This window comes from Gorilla gorilla, chromosome 7 (genome assembly GCF_029281585.2).
Source record: "Gorilla gorilla gorilla isolate KB3781 chromosome 7, NHGRI_mGorGor1-v2.1_pri, whole genome shotgun sequence".
NCBI classification, from domain to species: domain Eukaryota; kingdom Metazoa; phylum Chordata; class Mammalia; order Primates; family Hominidae; genus Gorilla; species Gorilla gorilla.
The window spans coordinates 116,097,246-116,117,777 of NC_073231.2; the positions used below are offsets into that span (position 1 = coordinate 116,097,246).

The 20,532-nt window shown below is 34.2% G+C and overlaps 1 long non-coding RNA gene across 4 annotated transcripts in view; it reads left to right on the forward strand.

The window, feature by feature from the left end:
* Nucleotides 1-20,532, forward strand: part of LOC134759115 (uncharacterized) — an 891,009-nt gene that overhangs the window by 307,183 nt on the left and 563,294 nt on the right. The window contains exon 3 of one of the 4 annotated variants that reach the window (XR_010135028.1): nucleotides 5,688-5,745. The exons of the other annotated variants lie outside the window; for them this stretch is intronic. This is a non-coding gene — a long non-coding RNA (uncharacterized lncRNA). The remainder of the gene's footprint in view (nucleotides 1-5,687; nucleotides 5,746-20,532) is intronic. 4 annotated transcript variants of the gene reach the window in all.

The window sequence follows — 20,532 nt, forward strand, 5'->3', positions numbered from 1 at the left end:
TGTCTGTATATATGTAAAAAGAGAATAAATGAAAATGGCAACAGTTATATTAGGGTAGTGGACTTATAGTCAACTAATTTTCTTTATTGTTACTCAAATATTTTACAGCTTAATTATGGTATCTTTAAAGACATATTTTGAAAGTAAGATACAGGAGACATGTGCCAATTTTCTTTTCTTGCCTAGTGATTCTTTCTTTGGAAAATAACCTTATTCTACTCCATGTGATTCTGTGGACTTTTAAAATTATCAGATGATCTTTTTCTTTCACAGATGCCTAACATAATCTGGGTTGGCCAATCAAAATACTCCACCTCCCTGGAAATAATGAGTAACACTGGAGCAACCTAAGCTAAGAATAATCAGTATTCATTTAGGAATTTATGTGAGTTATGTTGCTAAGGTCACTCTCTTTGCAGCAGGTTGATCAGTTAATAGAATGAGTCTTGGGCCATCACTTTTACCATTAAGAGAGTAGCAATAAGTGACAGTGGGAAAGAAACAGACTGTTTATTATAAAACTTGAATTCACCCATATCTGAAGTTTTTAGCTCTAGAGTTTTTCCTTACTTGAGTTAGTATATTTCCATGTTTCTTAAGTTTATTTTTGGTTTATCGTCAAGACACAACATTTTGAGTAGGAGATCAAAAAAAAATCAACTAATGAATTAAAAGTTCTCAACATTTGAAATTCCAAAGACTGGGTCTTTAGTACATTGGTTTCACCTCAGAAATATGAATTATATCATATGAACAAAAAATAAAATGTTCTATTTCTTACACTGCTTAAAAGCAATGTTATTAATTAAGCTTATGTATTATTCTGAACTCAGTTATTTGTGTTTATGGAGAACATTAGTTACAATCTCTCCTCAGCACAACTACTAGTTTATTTTCATTTTCCAAGAATTACAAAATTTCCTGTTTTCTACTTCAACTTCTCTTGAGACAGAATGCAAAGAGAACACCATAATCATTGAAGCCAGCTGCTGTTAATCTATTTTAGGTGACAGATTCTGGGACATTGTGGCAAGAGTACATAAATGACACCTTTAGATAATCCTAGAAGAACAAATTGCAAAACTATCACATAACTTTATTGAGCCAAGCGAAAAGAAAAGAAAAGAAAAAGATCAAACAGAACAAAAATATTTGGAAAAATGTGAACAAAAGAAAGGGATTTATGGAAGTTATTTTTACAATGTTTCCGTATGGATCCTGACACAGCAAAAAAGATGCTGGAGTGCATAACACCTTTTTCAAGCTTTGTTGGCAGGCACTTCTCACTTGGGGGAGCTTTATTTTATTAAATGGCTGTCAGGAAAGAAAAGGGTCTGCATTATCACATTTTTCAGGAAGGGTAATCTAGTGCAACAGCTGTTTGCCTTTGTATATTATTTGTAATTCTGTCTCTTCAAAGGTATGTTTGGAGGCTTGATTTTGATTTACAGCATGTTATTGTAAGTGTAAAATAGATAATTGGTAATATGCACAAAGAAAGTCTAGATTTCATACAATAACCATGTTATTTAGAAGAATACATGGAATTTAGAATTGTAACACTTTTCTATAGTTCTTTTAAAATGCACTAAAAGTGAATACTGCTGAAAATTATTTTTGGATGTAAAGCTTATGTTAGCGACTTTTCATAAACAATGCATGACTTTGAATTATGTGCTTCCTCTTTGATGAAATCTACAATGTAGATTGTATTATCTCTTTAAATGTCTTCCCTCTTCCCACCTGCCAAACCACTAGATTGTGAGCTCCTTGGGTGCAAGGATTATGGTTTATTTGTTTTATTTATATTTGGAAACCAAGCATCTCACATCATGTCTGACATGTATTATTTGATAACTATTTTCTGAATGACTGACAGTAAATGGAGAAAAATTTATTCTTTCAATGGTTGTCACTTGTTGCCTGTGACAGATATTTTGTCTGCAGTTGCACATGATTTTATTTTAAATTCTGACTACTATATTTTCTGGTAGATAATATTAAAACAAACAAATAAACTGGAATTGGATTTAGACAAGCCAGAACTTGATTATATCCATATGCCTTTATGGAAGAATGGCTTAAAGAATGGCTCTATTTCATACCCATTTTCTCTAACTCATTCAGCATTTCTTTAATTGTATTCCACATAACTTTAAACCCAGGTTGTGCTAGATGAGAAATGAACTCTATATCCAAGTACATTTGTAAATGTAAATGCTACTTGAGTTCTATATTGCCCTCCTGGAAATTCATATAGAAATCATAAAATAAATGCCTTGAGAATATTTACTTTGTTTTACTGCATATAGTTTAACATGTCAAAACCATTGCTTGCCATTTTTTTGTACATAGAAATCTTTTTTTCTTCTAAAGTGTATTACCATCCCATGTAAATTATGAAGAAAACATATCAGGTTATGATATCCAATATATTTTAAGGTTATACCAGCGTTTTTACACATGAATTTGCTCTAGGTTTTTGCTCGTTCCAATTGCCCCAACAATCTATTATGTAAATACCAATGTTTTTTGTTTAGGCAAAAAAGTAAAGAGTTTTTTCACTTTCCTATATTCTACTGTATAAGATACACAGTATTCGTCTTGACCTGACTGGTCCTTTTTACTTCTCCAGTAGAAAACTCACTGAGCTAAGAGTTCCTATAAGGAAGCCAGTCTGAGCTTCAACATGGTCTAAATATAATTAAGAAAGCAAAAAGTTCTCCTTTTTTTGTTTTTGTTTTTGTTTTTGTTTTTGTTTTCTTGAGACAGAGTCCTGCTCTGTCGCCCAGGCTGGAGTGCAGTGGAATGATCTTGGCTCACTGCAACTTTTGCCTCCTGGGTTCAAGTGATTCTCCTGCCTCAGCCTCCTGGGTAGTTGGGGTTACAGGCACCCGCAACCACACCCGGCTAATTTTTGTATTTTTAGTAGAGACAGGTTTTCACCATGTTGGCTAGGCTGGTCTCAAACTTCTGACCTCAAGTAATCCACCCACCCACCTATGCCTCCCATTGTGCTGGGATTACAGGCATGAGCCACTGTGCCCAGCCCCATCTTTATAATTTAATCTTATGCTCTCTGGCAAAATTACCTAAAATATTGAAAAAAATCAAAATTTTAATTACATTAGGTAGCCTCCCATGAGTTCTAAATCTGTTAGAATGGTTCTGGCATGTATCCAGTAAAGGTGTTGATATTTGTTGATTATTTAATATGGCATCCATTATCCTTATTCATTTTTCCTTGATTTCATGGGTTCTCCTGTATTTTTGGAATTTCTTTGTTTGGATAAAAATGAAGCACAATTTTGGCACTACTGCAAGTCATTTCATTATGAATTTCATAATGCTTTTTCTTGGCAGAAATGAGGAATAGAGGACCATTTAGAGTAGAGTAAGGTGCTTTAAGTGAGAAACTAATTGGCAGGTGGAATAGATATTTTATTTTGCCTTTGAGTGTACTGTCAGCAAAGAGCTATTGAGATCACAATCTTTCCTATACATGTAGAGACACATTTCAAAGAACACTGTGAGAACATTGAGTTTCTGTCTGGGAAGTGGTATCAATTCTCTCTCTTTTGTAACCCTTTTGTAACCCATGCTCACTGTTAGTGTTATCTGCTGCAAAATATTCTACAATGAGATTAGCAAAATTTTAGGGACAAAGCTTTGAACAGCTCTGTCAGCTAGTTAGAGAACTCTACTATAAAATTAGAAATCACAGCTCATTGAGTTAAAAAAATAAGTCAGGGATGAACATTCATGCTTTCATAACTTCTAAACTTTGGTATTGGGTATGAAAATAAAACAAGATTAATTTTGCCACAGAGTATCCTAGTACTTGAGTCCCTTTATTAATATTTTTATTGATTTTGTACCAATTTTCTGAATTAAATTATCTGATTTTATTAGCCAATATACAGAACTTATTCTAAAATTATACAAAATTTTTCTAAGATTATACACAATTGTAGTGATGTTATAACTCAACCCAACGACTCACTGATCTGCAACTGAATATTACATGCAGTTAGCATTCAGAACCATTATTGTCTCACTAGCTCAGTTTTAACATTCACTTGTTGGAAAAAGTGTTGGAAATATCATTTTTATTATTATTTCTTTTATTGTATTTCATGAGATTTAATTAAGAATACCAAATGAAATTTCATGGTATTTTGCTAAATATGCTCTTTGCATTCATAATGAAATCCAAGGAATATAAACTATCTATTTATAGTAGTTTCACATCCGATTCCTATTCCTTTTTCCTACTAACTTATCAGAAGTGTTCAAGTCTCACTGAAGTAAATAAAATGAGATTAATCTGAGCTCTTTAAAGGTCTGCTCAAACAAACAATAAATAATCTGACCAACCCTTGAAACTATTTTATTTATTTCCATTTTACTCTCTGGTCTTACTAAGTCTCATAATTGAAGGGCCTTTTCTACTTTTCCTTTACACAAAACTTTTATGGAGACATTTTAAAAAATTGAAATGGGGTCTTGCTCTGTCACTCATCTTAGAGTGCAGTGGCACAATCGTGTCTCACTGAAGCTTCTACCGTCTGTGCTCAAGCTGTCGTCCCACCTCATCCTCCTGAATAGCTGGGACTACAGGTGCATGCCACCACACCTGTCTAATGTATTTTATTTTATTTTTTGTAGAAATGGGATGTCACTATGTTGCCCAGTCTGGTCTTGAAATTCTGGGCTCAGTGATCCTCCTTCCTTGGCCTCCCAAAATGCCAGGATTACAGGTATGAGCCAACATGCCCAGCCTGGAAACATTCTTTTCTTTTCCTTTTCAATTTTCCATTCTGAAAATAGTCTTAAGGCTTTAAGAAAATTACAACTGTAGAATATATCCTGTAATTCTTCAGTGGTTTGTACTTTCATTTCTTTATTTTAGTTTTGGTTTTAAAACTCCCCAGACAGTTCCAAAAATGTCAATCTTATTTAGTTTCCATGCTTTATTGATTACACAAGATCTTTGTAAAGTTTGGTTTATTGACTCCACCGAGTGAAATAGTGTCTATGTTCCTGGGTGTTGATTTGGATATGTATGCCGCTGCTAAATAAGAGCAATATTTAGGATCACTTCAATCCTCCAAATACCTTAATTTTGACAATTTTTAAGACACTGGGGACTACTACAACTTGAAAGGGTACAGAGAACTGAATTGAGGGATCTCAAATCTATGTCTAGGCTCTAAGTAAAGAAATCAAAAGGTATGTGAAGACCACTACATTTTCACTGCCTCATATGCTTACTTTCCTAATGCAAAGTGGCTTTTTTTGTTTGTTTTTAAAAAGAACTTGAAACATGTGTCTTGAAAGACCTAGGCAACAAAGGAGGTCTCATCTGAGAACTTAAATGTCGGCTGCTATCTAGCAGTGATACCAAGAAAATAACAAAACCAAATCACTTGTTAGGGATGTATAAAACCTTAAGATAGTTGGAAGGTTGCCAGCCTGATTCCAGCACATTAGTTAATTAGAAATAATGATGAGAAAATTTACTGGAAGCAATTGTTGAGTCAATCACTCTGAGAAATAGATGGCGTTGTGCTGGGGATACTGTATTACCTGGAGACATACTTTCCAGGGTAGGACAATGTCAAGCTTACTGCTGAAAATCTGTCTATCAAAGCTTCTCAAAATCTATTGAAAATATCCCCTTTTAGGTGCTCCCACATCATCATCATTGGAGCAGCACTGTCATATTGACTATCACACTGTCATGTAAGTTACCTCTTTATATAACTTATCAAACAGTACTCTATGGTAAAGCATGAATTATGTCTGTTCTCCTCCCAATGTTTACCACAGTGTTGGATATATTAAGAAATCAGTAAATATTTTGCCTGTGCAGGAGTGAAGAAATGCAAGCACGATTGGATATAATAACTGAATAAGAGACATTGCCTTATTCATTTCTCCATCATTTCTTTAGCTATTCTTAAACATCATTCCAAAAAAGCCATTCAATGAAAAGTTTTCTGGGCTTCTGCCCCAGGAATTCATTTCAATAATTATGAGATAAAGCCTAGGAAGTTTGACTTAAAGAAATTTCAAGTTATGACCTGTTAAGTTAAATATTAATTGAATCAGCAGATAATAGATGAGGGTGACATCTTGAAACCTGTCCTTCCATATCCCTATATGCTTCTTGCAGCCATTTCTGCGTTCCTGTCTGGGATTGTGGCCTCACTCCAGGCCCTCACTCTCTGACAAAGACAAGACATACATCTCATTTTATTGATACCCATAAGCTTTGTTTCCACCACACCATTCTCCCACAGGGAAATATCAGTTTAGTCTGGCAGAAAATAATTACTTGTGTCCTTCAGGCTGTTTTACATTCTACTCCAGACCTTCCTTCCTTTTTAACAATAGAGCTATACCTGCTAATTTCCTGCAGATGGGTGTGTGTGTGTGTGTGTGTGTGTGTATTGGTGTTTGGGGAGAAGCTAAGAGTAGAAAATTCAGAAAGGAAAAATTAATGTCCCAAAATATTTGGACTGTGTGAACTGTGTACTTGATTAGGTTTATCTTTTTCAAGCTGGTTGCTAGAAAGCTTAAAATTATATTATGAATCACCTGCAAATAATAATATTGATGAAATAATAAATGATAATTGTAGTATTAATATAATAATGAATAGCATTTATTAAGCTCTTGCTTTGTTCACGTTACATTCAAAGTAGTCTATGTACAATTCAATTGAGGCAATGAAAATTGCCTAAAACTGTCCTTGGGCCTGCAGCACAGCTTGACTTTTCCTCTGCCCTCTCCTACTTTCTCATTTGTCTTTATAATAGCACCATGAGGCAAATACTACCATTGTCTCCATTTTTATAAAATAGCATGTGCAGAACTTAAGCCATATAAATCCTGTATCCATTTAGTCATTCAAATATTAAAACCTGGTATGTCACATCCAATTATTTAGAAACGAGAGAAAAATACAAATCAAGGGTAAAAAAGGAGACAAAATTACAATATAGAGATTAAAAACTATAATATTATGAATGATTATATTATCTTCATTGGACAACTAAGATGAAATTGTATATAAATTGCCAAAATTGGTCGTGTATATAAATGTAGACTCTAAAAGTATAAAACACCTAAATGTAAAGGTAATAAAATCAAACAAGAAAATAAAGCAACATTTTTGTGACTTTGAGGTAGAAAAAACTGCAAAATTACAATTAGTATAGTCAGACATTGATGAACTAGTCTATACTAAAATTAAATATTTCTAAAGATCATAAACCAACTGAAGAGATAGGTGACAAGTTGAGAAAAAATATTTGCAACATCTGAAAATGACAAGAGGTTAATTTCTAAAAAAAGAAAAGAAATAAAACTGGATAGAAAAGCGGCTAATAGAGGTGAACAGGCAGCTCACAGAGGGGAACCCCCAAAGGCTAACAGCTGCATAGATATTAAATTCAGTAGTGATAAAAGTAATAAAAATTGCCCTTTAGTCAATGGAAGAACTATAATCAGAAAAGCAGGTTATTATCTAACATCACTTAAGGTTGATATGGTGAGGAGTTGGAACTCTCCTAGATGCCTCTGCAAATACAAATATTTGAGACCATCTGAAAGACATCTAATAGTATTTGCCAAAATTAAAGCATATGCCCAGCAATTGTACTCCTGAGTAATATAGAATTGAAGGTAACTTTCATAACTGCAAATGTGGTAAACAGAGTGATTTGCCTAATAGATTTTCTTTCAATGAAATATTTATGGTACTAGGTACTGGGGATGCTGTCAGTGGACAGCCTTTAGTCTGAGCCCCTTCAGGGCACTCCAAGAGAAGTTTCAGCTGAAAAGAAGCTACAAAGCCGAAGCCCTTCTATGACATCCCACATCCAATGGCTGATACAGACAGATGAAGCTCTGGTGATCTCTGTCTAGTTCAGAAAATCTCTGAAGGCCGTTCTAGCTCTAGCGTTTCCTACAGAGTTGCTAAGACTGTGATTCGGTCTGCATCGCAGCTTGATTTTCCCTCTGCTGCCCCCCACTTCCTTCCTCTCATTCTATAATAAGCCACTAGCATGCTAAACTCCATGTTAGAGCATACTTCAGGGAAACCCAAACTATCTAAGAAAGCTAGTGCTAAAGAGGAAGTTCTGAAGCTGTCAATGAGGATTTCATCATTGAAGTAGGTGGAGCTGTTAATCTTAGCACCAGGTAGCAAATTGGAATGTTATACTGGTGGAAGTAGATGTATTCACTTGTATGATATAGCTATCGTATTTGAGAAATCATGAGTAATTAGAAATGTAAAGAAAAGGGCAAGTAAATGATCATTGCTAAGCTCTACTCATGTTATGAAAAAAAAAAAAGATAACAAAAGGTTGACCCATTTGCATAAGTTTTACTTCCAATCCTTTCACTCATGGGCACTGCTAGTTTAGAAAACTTCATTTCTAAAGTAGGGGATACTTCTGTCAGGGACATAAGAGACCCATTGCATTATAAGTTGTAACTGCTGCTTAAGAACTACAGGCTCTTTGTACTAAGGCACCAGAAGGGAAAAAGGGAAAGAGGAGTCAATATCCAGTTTGGGATAGCTGATTTTTATTTATTTATTTATTTATTTATTTATTTATTTATTTATTTATTTATTTATTTATTTTTGAGACAGAGTCTCACTCTGTCGCCCAGGCTGGAGTGCAGTGGTGCAATCTGGGCTCACTGCAACCTCCACATCCTGGGTTCAAATGATTCTCCTGCCTCAGCCTCCCAAGTAGCTGGGATTACAGGTGCCCGCCACCACTCCCTGCTAATTTTTTGTACTTTCAGTAGAGACGGGGTTTCACCATGTTGGCAAGGCTAATTTGGAACTCCTGACCTCAGGTGATCCACCTGCCTCGGTCTCCCAAAGTGCTGGGATTACAGCCGTGCCCAGCCGGGATAACTGATCTTAAGTAGAAAGAGATAAGGCTCCAGTTAAACAAAACGGAGGAATATGTTCGTCAGCCAGATAATTTATTATCTTTTGAGGATAAATGGACAAGCTCATCAACCCTAGCCTGTGAAGGGCCTGATGATTAGAGGACTATAATCCTGAGACATGAGAGTCTGTGTCATAACATTTATATGTAAGCTAGCAAGATAGTAGATGTGCTTGATGAGTTGATGAAGAAGACAGTGAGACCTACTACAGCTGTAGGGACACTACCTCTTTTTTTTCTATGATACTCTTAGGAAAAAATACAAAATCTCTGGAGGAGCTACTTCCAGAAATGTCTTTGAAGAAGCAAATCCACATAACTAAAAGGATGAACTGTACTGGACACTATGATATGACAGCCAATCTTTCTCAAGGAAGGACTTGAATCCACTGTTGGGAGTGCTCTCTGCCAACAGCCATCAGGTGTCAGCCTCTTCAGAGATTTCCAGTTCACACCCCTTCCTGGGACGGCCCACCTTTAATGAATTATAGATATGAAAGTATCAAACCCTGATCATGTTGTCTCAAGGAAAGATGTTTTACCTCAATATAGGAGAGACTTGAACATGTTTAAATATTCATAAAAGGAAGCCAGTAGATGTGGAAATTTCTTCAAAAAAAAAAAAGAGAAAGCAAGGGGCTGTGAATTCAGAACATAGGTGATATTATGAAAAAGGGTCATGTCTGACTAATACTATATAAGAACTCAAACATACTATTTTCTTAAATAGTATTACCAGGGCCAGGTGCAGTGGCTCACACCTGTAATCCCGGTACTTCGAGAGGCCAAGACGAGCAGTGCTTGAGGCCAGGAGTTGGAGGCAGCAGTGAGCTGTGATTGCACCACTGCACTTCAGCCTGGGCAACAGAGTGAGACTCTCTCTAAAGGACAAAAAAAAGAAAGAAAGAAAAAAAAAATTACCATTATCTTTATTAAATTTCTAAAATCGGATCTGCAGTCTGCAATATGTTATAATGATTACATTTGAATCCTTTTATGTTGTCTTTATTTGAATTTTCTACACATCATAGCAATTTGATATTGTCATTACATTGTCAATATAAGTATTACCCTGAAATTCAAGTATTTGCAACATAATACATAACTGAAACTGTGCTTGTGTTTTTCTTTTAAAAAAAATTTTCCCTGTGAATTTTGACTGAATTGGGCCATGATTGCTGGCAAAAACGTTGCACTGGGCTTCATACCAAATACTGTGTCTTTATGTAGAAATAAAACAAAACTTTTTATATCTGGATCACTGGGGAATGAGGCTGATTTGGATATATGGGAATCCTGAATGCCTGGCTCTCTTCTCAGCCATGTGGCCACTTGTTCTCCTCCCTTCTGGTTAGCCTCGTCTCTGCTTTGGGAACTGATCCCACCACTGTTTCATGCCAGTTCCTCCTTGGATCCAGCTGGCCCTAACTCTGCTGCTGGCTCTGGCTTTTCAATGCTTTCATGCCAGACCAAGTATTCTCTTTCCAACTTGCCTGGCCCCATCTTTGTTTCTGATTTCAGGCCAGACTCAAATTCATGCAGATAGACTGGAAATTTGGGTGTGGATTAATGGGGTGGGCATAGATACTTAGGGGTTAACCTATAATCTGTCAACTTTTGTAACACATTGGTCATCAAACAGAGAATATTCTATGAAATAGAAATTCTTTCTTGTCATTCTTCTCTCTTCACTATACTTCCATTTCCCACTGCCTGGAAAATCTGGGTGGGAGTAGTCCTGGGCATTTTTTGAACTAGTCTGATGCCATATAACATCCCCACCACTCTAACATATTTTGTTGAAATTTAAATTTATCACAATGTGTCAGTCACTAGCCATTTTTGAGAGTAGCTGCAGTACACTGAGAGTTCTCTGAATCCTAAGGCATTCCCAAGCCAAGTAAGAATGTTGATAAGCAATGCAGAAGGAGTCTCTATATCATCTGTTCTTTGGGGAGTCTTAGTCTCTAACATCCAGCAGATAATTAGGCAACTTGTTTGAAATATAAAGCAAAGTAGCAACTGCAATAACTCCCAAATGCACCTCTTTTTATTCTGCCAGTATTGCAAGTATTCAATAAAAATAAGTTTAGAGATAACTAGGGAAGTACTTTAACAGAATATAATGACCATGCTAATGTAGTTGTTATTTTAGTTTAGTATTTACATATATAAATATGTTCTTCCTCTTTATTACATAGATCTAACTTAAGAAACATAATGCATATGTAAATTAAATCAAATTATTCTATTTAAAGATACCATAATGATTTATAAAAGCAGTTGTTTCAGATCCTATGGAGACTAAAATAGGTTAAATGTAGCTGAATATAACACTTTGTGAAATGAGACTATTTTTCGCCTTCCTTAAAGCCAGGTTAAAAAAAAAAAAGGCCAGAATTTTTACCATCTGTTTCTAAATTGCACAGATGGTTGCAAATTTAAGTCTGTTGTAAAAGTACATTGCTTACTGTGCTGTTCACAGTGTTCTTTGATAAGTGTCAAATAAATCAATTGACAGTTAATAGTAGCACTAACTTCAGCTACCTAGAAGTCATATTGGAACCCACTGGCCCATGAAATATTTTTTTTTTCTGAGATAACTCCCTAATATTTCTTTCTCAGCTAGTGTTTTTTTCTAGATTAATTCAGATATTTTTCTAGATTTCCTAGAAAATTTGGAGTCAAATTTCCATGTCCCATACTCAAATTAAGTGTGTGCACTATGAAAATGGCGATAGCATATGATTGAATAGTGTGACATGGAATTTAAATATATTTGAGTAACTATAATTGTTTGCTATGAGAAATAATACTTTTAATAATTGTTATGAAATTAAAAATATGAATTAGTCTATCCCAATTTGGCAATACACAGCTTTTTTCGTGAGTCTGTTGGTTTGGTTTTGTTTGGCAGTGGTAGTTGGAGGAGAAAATTACCTGTCCTGCAACTAGGTTGTAAAGAAAAATGTCAGAAACCAAATTCTTGCCGCCCCCCTTCTCTCTCTCTGTTTCTCTTGTCCTTGGAAACCTTGGAAAACACTTTATCTCAAAGTTTTACCTGAGGAAAATTTAACAGCATTCCAGTTTGGGGCTTAGTTTAACTTCTGTTTGAATCAGGAGACCTTGGATTTTTAAAAATAGTCAGAGGACATGTAATCATTTATGCTTTAAGTATATAGATCGCTGTCCCTAAATATAGAGGCTATTGGGCTTAACAGTCTCTTATATTCATTCATGCAAAGAGTAGTCTTCTGATAGTTTATCCAGACCATATTTCTTGAATATTACTCAATATTTCACCAATAACGCAATTTGAATATATTAATGAACAGACATTAATTTTATCCATAAAAATCTATTTCTAACATTCATTTCGATTATAGCAGAGCCTCTGGCAGGAGTAGCCAGTTGGGAGAGTTTCCTTTCTCTTTCTAATGCTGCTTCACTACCCCTGGAGTGTAATTCTGATTAAAGTAACTCACTGCAGCGGGAGTGTAACAGAAACCACACATTTATACAGCCCAGGCTCTGATGAGCTCCAGGCATAGCTAGAGGAGTTTATTTCTGTTTGGGTTTGAGGGTGGGAATAGGAATACCCTCAAATTATCCTTTATTGGAATATTTTTCTTTTTCTTTTTTTTTTTTTGAGACGGAGTCTTGCTCTGTGGCCCAGTCTGGAGTGCAGTGGCGGGATCTCTGCTCACTGCAAGCTCTGCCTCCCGGGTTCACGCCATTATCCTGCCTCAGCCTCCCGAGTAGCTGGGACTACGGGCACCCGCCACCACGCTTGGCTAATTTTTTGTATTTTTAGTAGAGACGGGGTTTCACCGTGTTAGCCAGGATGGTCTTGTTCTCCTGACCTAGTGATCCACCCACCTCGGCCTCCCAAAGTGCTGGGATTACAGGTGTGAGCCACCACGCCCGGCCTACTGGAATCTTAATTTTCCTCAATTTCTCTTTTATTTCTCCTTGCTTGTATAAAAAATGATGGAAAATTGAATTATTTATTCATTTATTTTTCTTATATATATATTTTTATTATACTTTAAGTTCTAGGGTATATGTGGACAACGTGTAGGTTTGTTACATACGTATACATGCATTCTCAATTTTTTAATTTTTTCGGTTACATAGTAGGTATATGTATTTATGGGGTACATGAAATGTTTTGATACAGGCCAGGCATGCAATGCATGATAATAATAATTACATCATGAAAAATGGAGTATCTATTCCCTCAAGCATTTATCCTTTGTGTTACACACAATCCAATTATACTCTTTTAGTTATTTTAGAATGTACACTTAAAATATTATTGACTATAGTCACCCTGTTGTGCTATCAAATACCAGGTCTTATTCATTCTTACTAATTTTTTTTCGTAGCCATTAACCATCCCCATCTCTCCCCCAACCTCCTCACTACCCTTCCCAACATCTGGTAACCTTCTTTCTGCTCTGTATCTCCATGTGTTCATTTTGTTTTATTTTTACATCTCACAAATAAAGGAGAACTTCTAATGTTTGTCTTTCTGTGCCTGCCTCATTTCACGTAACATACTGACCTCTAGTTTCATCCAAGTTGTTGCAAATGACAGGATTGCATTCTTTTTTTATGGTTGAATAGTACTCTATTGTGTGTAAATATCATTCATTTCCTTTACCCAATAACTTTTATTTTGAGTTCAGTTGTACATGTGCAGGTTTGTTGCATAGGTAAACTTGTGTCATGGAGGTTTGTTGTAGATTGTTTCATCAATCAGGTATTAATTCTAGTACCCATTAGTTATTTTTCCTGATCCTTTCCCTCCTCCTACAGTCCACACTAAACTAAAGGGCTCCTACACAGCAAAAGAAACTATCAATAGAGTAAACAGAAAACCTACAGAATGGGAGAAAGTTTTTGCAAACTATGCGTCCTACAAAGGTCTAATATTCAGCTTCTATAAGGAGCTTAAACAAATTTACAAGAGATAAAACAATCCTATTAAAAAGTGGGCAAAGGACATGAGCAGACACTTCAAAAGAAGGCATACATGCAGCCAACAATCATATTTTTAAAAAAGCTCAACATCACTGATCATTAGAAAAATGCAAATCAAAACCACAGTGAGATACTATCTCACACCAATCAGAATGGCTATTATTAAAAAGTCAAAAAAAAAAAAACAGATGCTGGCAAGTTTGTGGAGAAAAAAGAACGCTTATACACTGTTGCTGGGAGTGTAAACTAATTCAACCATTGTGGAAGACAGTGTGGCGGTTCCTCATAGACCTAAAGACAGAAATACTATTTAACCTGGCAATCCTATTACTGGGTATATACCCAAAAGAATATAAATCATTCTAACACATGAATGTGTATGTTCATTGCAAATAGCAAAGACGGGATCAACCTAAATGCCCATCAATAATAGATAGACCGGATAAAGAAAATGTGGTACATATATACCATCAAATAATTTTCAGTCATAAAAAATAATGAGATCATGTCTTTTGCAGGGGCATGGATGGAACTGGAGGTCCTTAACCTTATCAAAGTAACACAGGAACAGAAAACCAAACACCCCATGTTCTCACTTATAAGTGGGGTTAAATGATGAGAACACGTGGACACATAGAATAATTGGAAATTTTCAACTAACTCTTGCAAACTTTTAGCCCCCAAATTGGTCCATTCCTCTTCTTAATTCCAAAACAATTAATAGCAGTATAAGTGTTGATATCCCACAACATACCTTATGAATAACACATCTTCTGTTTCCCCATGCCTTCTGAGAATTTGAACAGGGAACAGTTCTTGAAATAAAAGTGAACTTTAATCTTCCTCTATCTGCGTCATAAAATCCTGAATCATCTTGCTCCTCATTAGAACACACATCATTATTTCATCTTTGTGAAATTATTAATAAATGATTGAGATAATGGGTGTTTAATTTATATATCTCTTTTCCTATTGCTGAACATTTTCTGGATTTTTAGTGACCACTGGACAAATTACTATATTCAAGTATAAAGAAACAGATATGCTGCTTTTGAATACTTTATAATTTATTCATTAATGAAGACTTACATAGTGCTTACTACATGTTGATGACTGTTCTAAGATTCTTACAATTAGTAACCAACGTAATTCTGATAATCATCCTATGAGATAGATATTATTTTTATTTCAAATATGAGTAAACTGAGGCAGAGATTAAACTAAGGATTTTGGTCAAGACTACACAGCTAGTAAGCAGCAGAGCTGCAGTTCAAAGCAGAATAATATGATTTCAGTGAATGCGCTCTTCGTGAATATATTATATTACTTCTACCACATCCAATTGGGCATAAACAGCAAGATTGGAGTGCTGTTGAAAATAAACTTATTTTTAAAAAATTAACCATTCAGTCAGTTACAGGTTACGTTTTTAAAGGCTTTTTCTTATGAAAATGAAAGTTAAATAGAAATGGACCTTACAGTCCATTTTGCAGAATCTAATCAAATCTTATTTTTCAAGGATCAAAGACAATTTCTTCTCTAAGTGATCACTAAAAAATGCATGCACATTGCAATTTGTACTGAAGTACTGGGAAAGCTCAGATAATCAAAGTTCACTTAAGAATAAATGAAGTGACTTCTATAGAGAACAAAGTTGTGGAGTTTTAAATGGACCTAAACAAAAGTATTTTTAAAAAATCTTCAGAACTAAATAGGCCTGGGTATTTTTTCATGATTTAAGGCCAAAGAGTGATTGGTAATAAGGGCCGATATTTGGATAATTCCCAAATCAGACCAGTGAACGCTTGGGACATAGAACTCCACTGAATTTGATTACAAAATCAAAAAAAAATTTCTATAAATATGTTTATGTATTTTTATATGTGTGTGTATGAAAATTGTAAAACAAATAAATGTGGCCATAATATGCATATTATTTTGTAACCTGATGTTTACCAGGTCATCTCTCTCATTAATACTTCTTCAAAAACATAATTTTGATGCCTTGGTGGTGATCATTTCCGATACATCATTGTTTATCAACAAAACCTCTTGTTAGGTATTAAGTATTTTATAACTTTCCATTATTCATAATATGGCAATGACTATCATAATAGCTAAATTTTTTTATAATTTTTTAATCTTTAAGATAATTTGCTAAATCTGTTTTTTAAGAAATTCTGTTGCTGGTTGGTAGGGATGGCTAAACCGATCTTTAAAAAAATATTTATTTATTTATTTATTTTTGAGATGAGCCTGGCTCTGTCACCCAGGCTGGTGTTCAGTGTTGTGATCTCTGCTCATCATAACTTCCACCTCCCGGGTTCAAGTGATTCTCCTGCCTCAGGCAGCTTACAGGATACCAACACTCATACTGCTGTTAATTGATTTGGGATTAGGAAGATGAATGGACAAATTTGGGACCTAAAATTTTGAAAGAGTCAGTTGAAACTTTTCAATTCTTCTGTATATCCATGTGTTCTCATTATCTAGCTTCCACTTATAAGTGAGGACATGCAGTATTTAGTTTTCTGTTCCTATGTTTATTTGATAAGGATAATGACCTCCAGTCAGTACTCCTGAATAGCTGGGATTACAGGTGCCTGCCACCATGCCCAGCTAATTTTTGTATTTTTTTTTTTTTTTTTAGTCCAACTGGGGTTTCACCATGTTGGCCAGGTTGATCTTGAACTCCTGGCCTCAAGTGATCCACCCGCCTTGATCTTCCAAAATGCTGCGATTACAGGCATGAGCCACCACGCCCAGCCTTAAAAGATTTTATTGATTTACATTATTTCCAGCTGAGTATGTGAATGTCCATTTCTTCAAATTATTGAAATTTCAATAAACCTGTGCCAATTCTGGGTATTAGTGTTCTTTTTACATCTTTGATAATTGTACAAAGGAAAAATGATATCTCAGCAATAATTTATTTTTTGTATCTATATACCAGTGACATTTTGCATTGTTATTTATTCTTATGAGCCAATTGTTTTTCCTCTTTGGTGGTTTATCTGCTTTTTTAACCCAACACAACTCTTTTTTTCTATTAGTATAGTGAATACATTTTTTTCTCTGACTGCAAAGAACTCATTTTATATTAAGGGCATAAAATCTTTGGAATGTTTTGCAATTTTTTTTGAATGCCTCTAGTTATTTTTGGTGCTTTTCTGATTTAATAGGCAGTACAAACGAAAACCCTTGGGATAGATGTGTAGTAGAGTTCAGAATTTTTCTGACTTTAAAAGGCAGTACTGTGTGTATACCATATATTTTTAAACACACTGCTGAGGTCTGGGGAAACATCCTATAATCTAACATTGAGGTTTCTTCAGAAAAAATAACTGAAATTTGCAGTATGTGGGAGAATAACCTTATATTAGTTCAGGACAGTATTTGTTGCCTCAGTTTAAGAGAATTCAGGTTTTGCTGCCAGATGAGTTTTAAAAAAACTCATTTTTAGAAATTTTTGAATTATAGAATTCTGTCCTAGGGGTTAAATATAAAAAGTCTTCTGTACTGTGTTCATGTGAATAGCCTCCTATGTTTTTATTTTATTGCTTTGTAGTTTCCTTTTGTCCATTTTTATTGCTTGTCATGGTTTCAAGTTATACAATGGTTTATTACTCATAATTTATTGTAGTCTGTTGTGTGAAACAGAGCTCTAGTTTTATTTTTGTCACAACTTCACTTATTTTTGCTGTATTTTAACTGATTTGAAATGGTTCTTTTATTATGTATAATCATATATAATTAGATCATATATAAATCATAGATAATTATATTTTATGTCAAATATTTTATTATATATTGTATATGTAATGATATAATACATATATATCTACATATATACCTATGGGTTTCCATTTTTTTTTCCATTGCTTTGTCAGTCTGTTTCTGACACAGTAGCAGAATATGTTAATTATTTGTTTTCTTTTTTTCTTCCTCCTTTCCTCTTGTTTTCTTTCCGTCTTTTTTCTTTTTTCTTCAAAAGAGCATAGTTTTTCTTTTTTTTTGACAGAAATAACTTTGGAGGCAGAGAAAATTGAATTTAAAAGCAGCACTAATTATAGCTGGATAATATCAGAAAATAACAAACACTTAAACTGTCTTAGTCTTAATTGCATCATCTGTAAAATACCTGCCTCATAGGGTTGTCTTTGACTAAGAAGTATTGCTATATAATTACTGTTTTGTCCAGAGTAATTATAAAATTTTTTAAAAACTCACAGGTATTTACACCAAGTATGTGGAATAATTTAAGAGAAGCTAATATTTTACAACTGTTTTTTCACCAAGCAATACATTGTATCCCTTCATTTGTTTAAAAAATACATATATAGCTCAAGGAAAAGTTTATCAGCTTTTTATATTGGTTTTGCACATTTCTAATTCAATCAGCACATAGACACTTTTTGCTTGCTATTACAAAAAAGTTGAATGTATAGTTTTATGTGAAACTCTTCAATTAGATATAGAATTATATATTTTAAATATTTTAAATAGTTTAAAATGTGTTTCTGGGATGAAGTTACACTCTTTCAGGAATATACTTTCAAACTCATAGATGTCATGTAGAGTTCTGAGCAAATGTTGTGTAGATCCTCTAAAATTGTGGATATCACTCATTTTCCTCAATAGCCATTTTCATTGGCTCAAGAATTCTCAATAAGTTGTCTCACTATTCCATCAACTTTTATATTCTCAGGAGAGACTTAGCATACAAATACGTATTAATTTCCTTTAGTTAAAGTAACTATTCTGTGAACCAAGGAACAGGAGTGTTCAAAAGAAAAAAAAATGACATTTTGATATAATGACAATTTCTATTTTTGAATGAATATCAACATTTTGTTTTGATAGACTTATTTATAAGGTCTCCAAATATAACAAAAACTCTCATTACAAATATACATATTATAATAATGATACACTAAATTGACTGTGAAGCTGTTATTTCGACTGTCTTTTCTTATATGCAGATAAAATTATAGAATAAACATACCTGGCTGGGCGCGGTGGCTCACCCCTGTAAAATCCCAGCACTTTGGGAGGCCAAGGCGGGCAGATCACGAGGTCAGAAGTTCAAAACCAGCCTGGCCAACGTAGTGAAACCCCATCTCTACTAAAAATACAAAAAATTTGCCGGGTGTGGTGGCAGATGCCTGTAATCCTAGCTACTCAGGAGGCTGAGGCAGGAGAATCACTTGAACCCCGGAGGCGGAGGCTGCAGTGAGCTGAGATCGCGTCACTGCACTCCAGCCTAGGTGACAGTGTGAGACTCCATCTCAAAAAAAAAAAAAAAAAAAAGAATAAACATACCTTAAAATGAAATAAATTAAAAATTAAAATAAGTCACAGAGATGCAAAAGAACAACAGTCTTGCTACCCCTAATGTTTTTCTGTAAGCATTTATTAGATATTAGCCTAAAACATGTTTTCCTCCTGTGTGCCCTGAGATTGGTTGATTTATTATTACAAAGCATGTCTGACAGGGTTGCCAAAGTGTATGCAGAGCTATATGTCATAAAAAATTTATAACATGATGTTAAAAGTGATTTGAGAATCCCATTAAAAGAAATAACTTCAATCATCCACAATAACATTGCATTAATTATTGATAAATCTAATCAGTAGTCTGAAATTGCTCACATTTAATATTAATCAGAAAAGCAGATGAGTTCCTAGCATGGTGACAAATTCTTTGTTCCTCCAAGTATCTTTATAGTGTTATTATTCACATGCTCCTGAGTTTGGGAAAATTTTATCTGTGCTAAAACAGGGAAGATTAGATCCTTCAAAGAAATGGCTTCATTGGCTTAGGTTCTACTCTTAAAATTGGTGTATCTAATATTAAATTAACTCACTTAAAATGATATAACTTCAGTGTTTTTGTTTCTTTGTTTTAATGTAGTTATATTATTATATATAATTTTGTTTATGTTTTAATATTCACCTACAACTGTACTCAGTAGTCACATACTACAAAAATTATCTTAATATATTGATACATTTTATATGAATTGTGAAGTAATTTCAAAAAGCAGAAAGAGAGGAAAATAATATTTCAAAAAAACTTTTTTAATTCTCCTGAATTATATTCTCCACCCTTCCAATCAGAGTTAATCATCATTTTAAATTTGAATTAGCATTTACAAATTTCATTTTTTCCTATGCACTTTATTATATATGTATACAAATTAATGCAATGTATAGTAGTATTTTTCATGTGGTAATATATACTGAAATATACAATTATGATTATTCCTGGAGCTTTGTATAATTTATTTTCATACCTGTAGAATGCCCTAATATGCATATACTAACATTTATCATCTATTTTGACAAATGTTATTTTGACGTTTAAGTTATTTTGAAATTCTTGAGGTTTCAAATAGTGCTGCATTGAGTATTCTTGTACATGTCTATAAGAGAAAATATTCAAGAGTTTCTCTAAGACATAAACCTATAGCGGAATCACTTAGTTGAAGCATGTGCAGTTTTTCAACTTTATTAGGAATTCACCAACTTAGTTATCAAATACCATTGTGCTAAACTGCACTCTCAC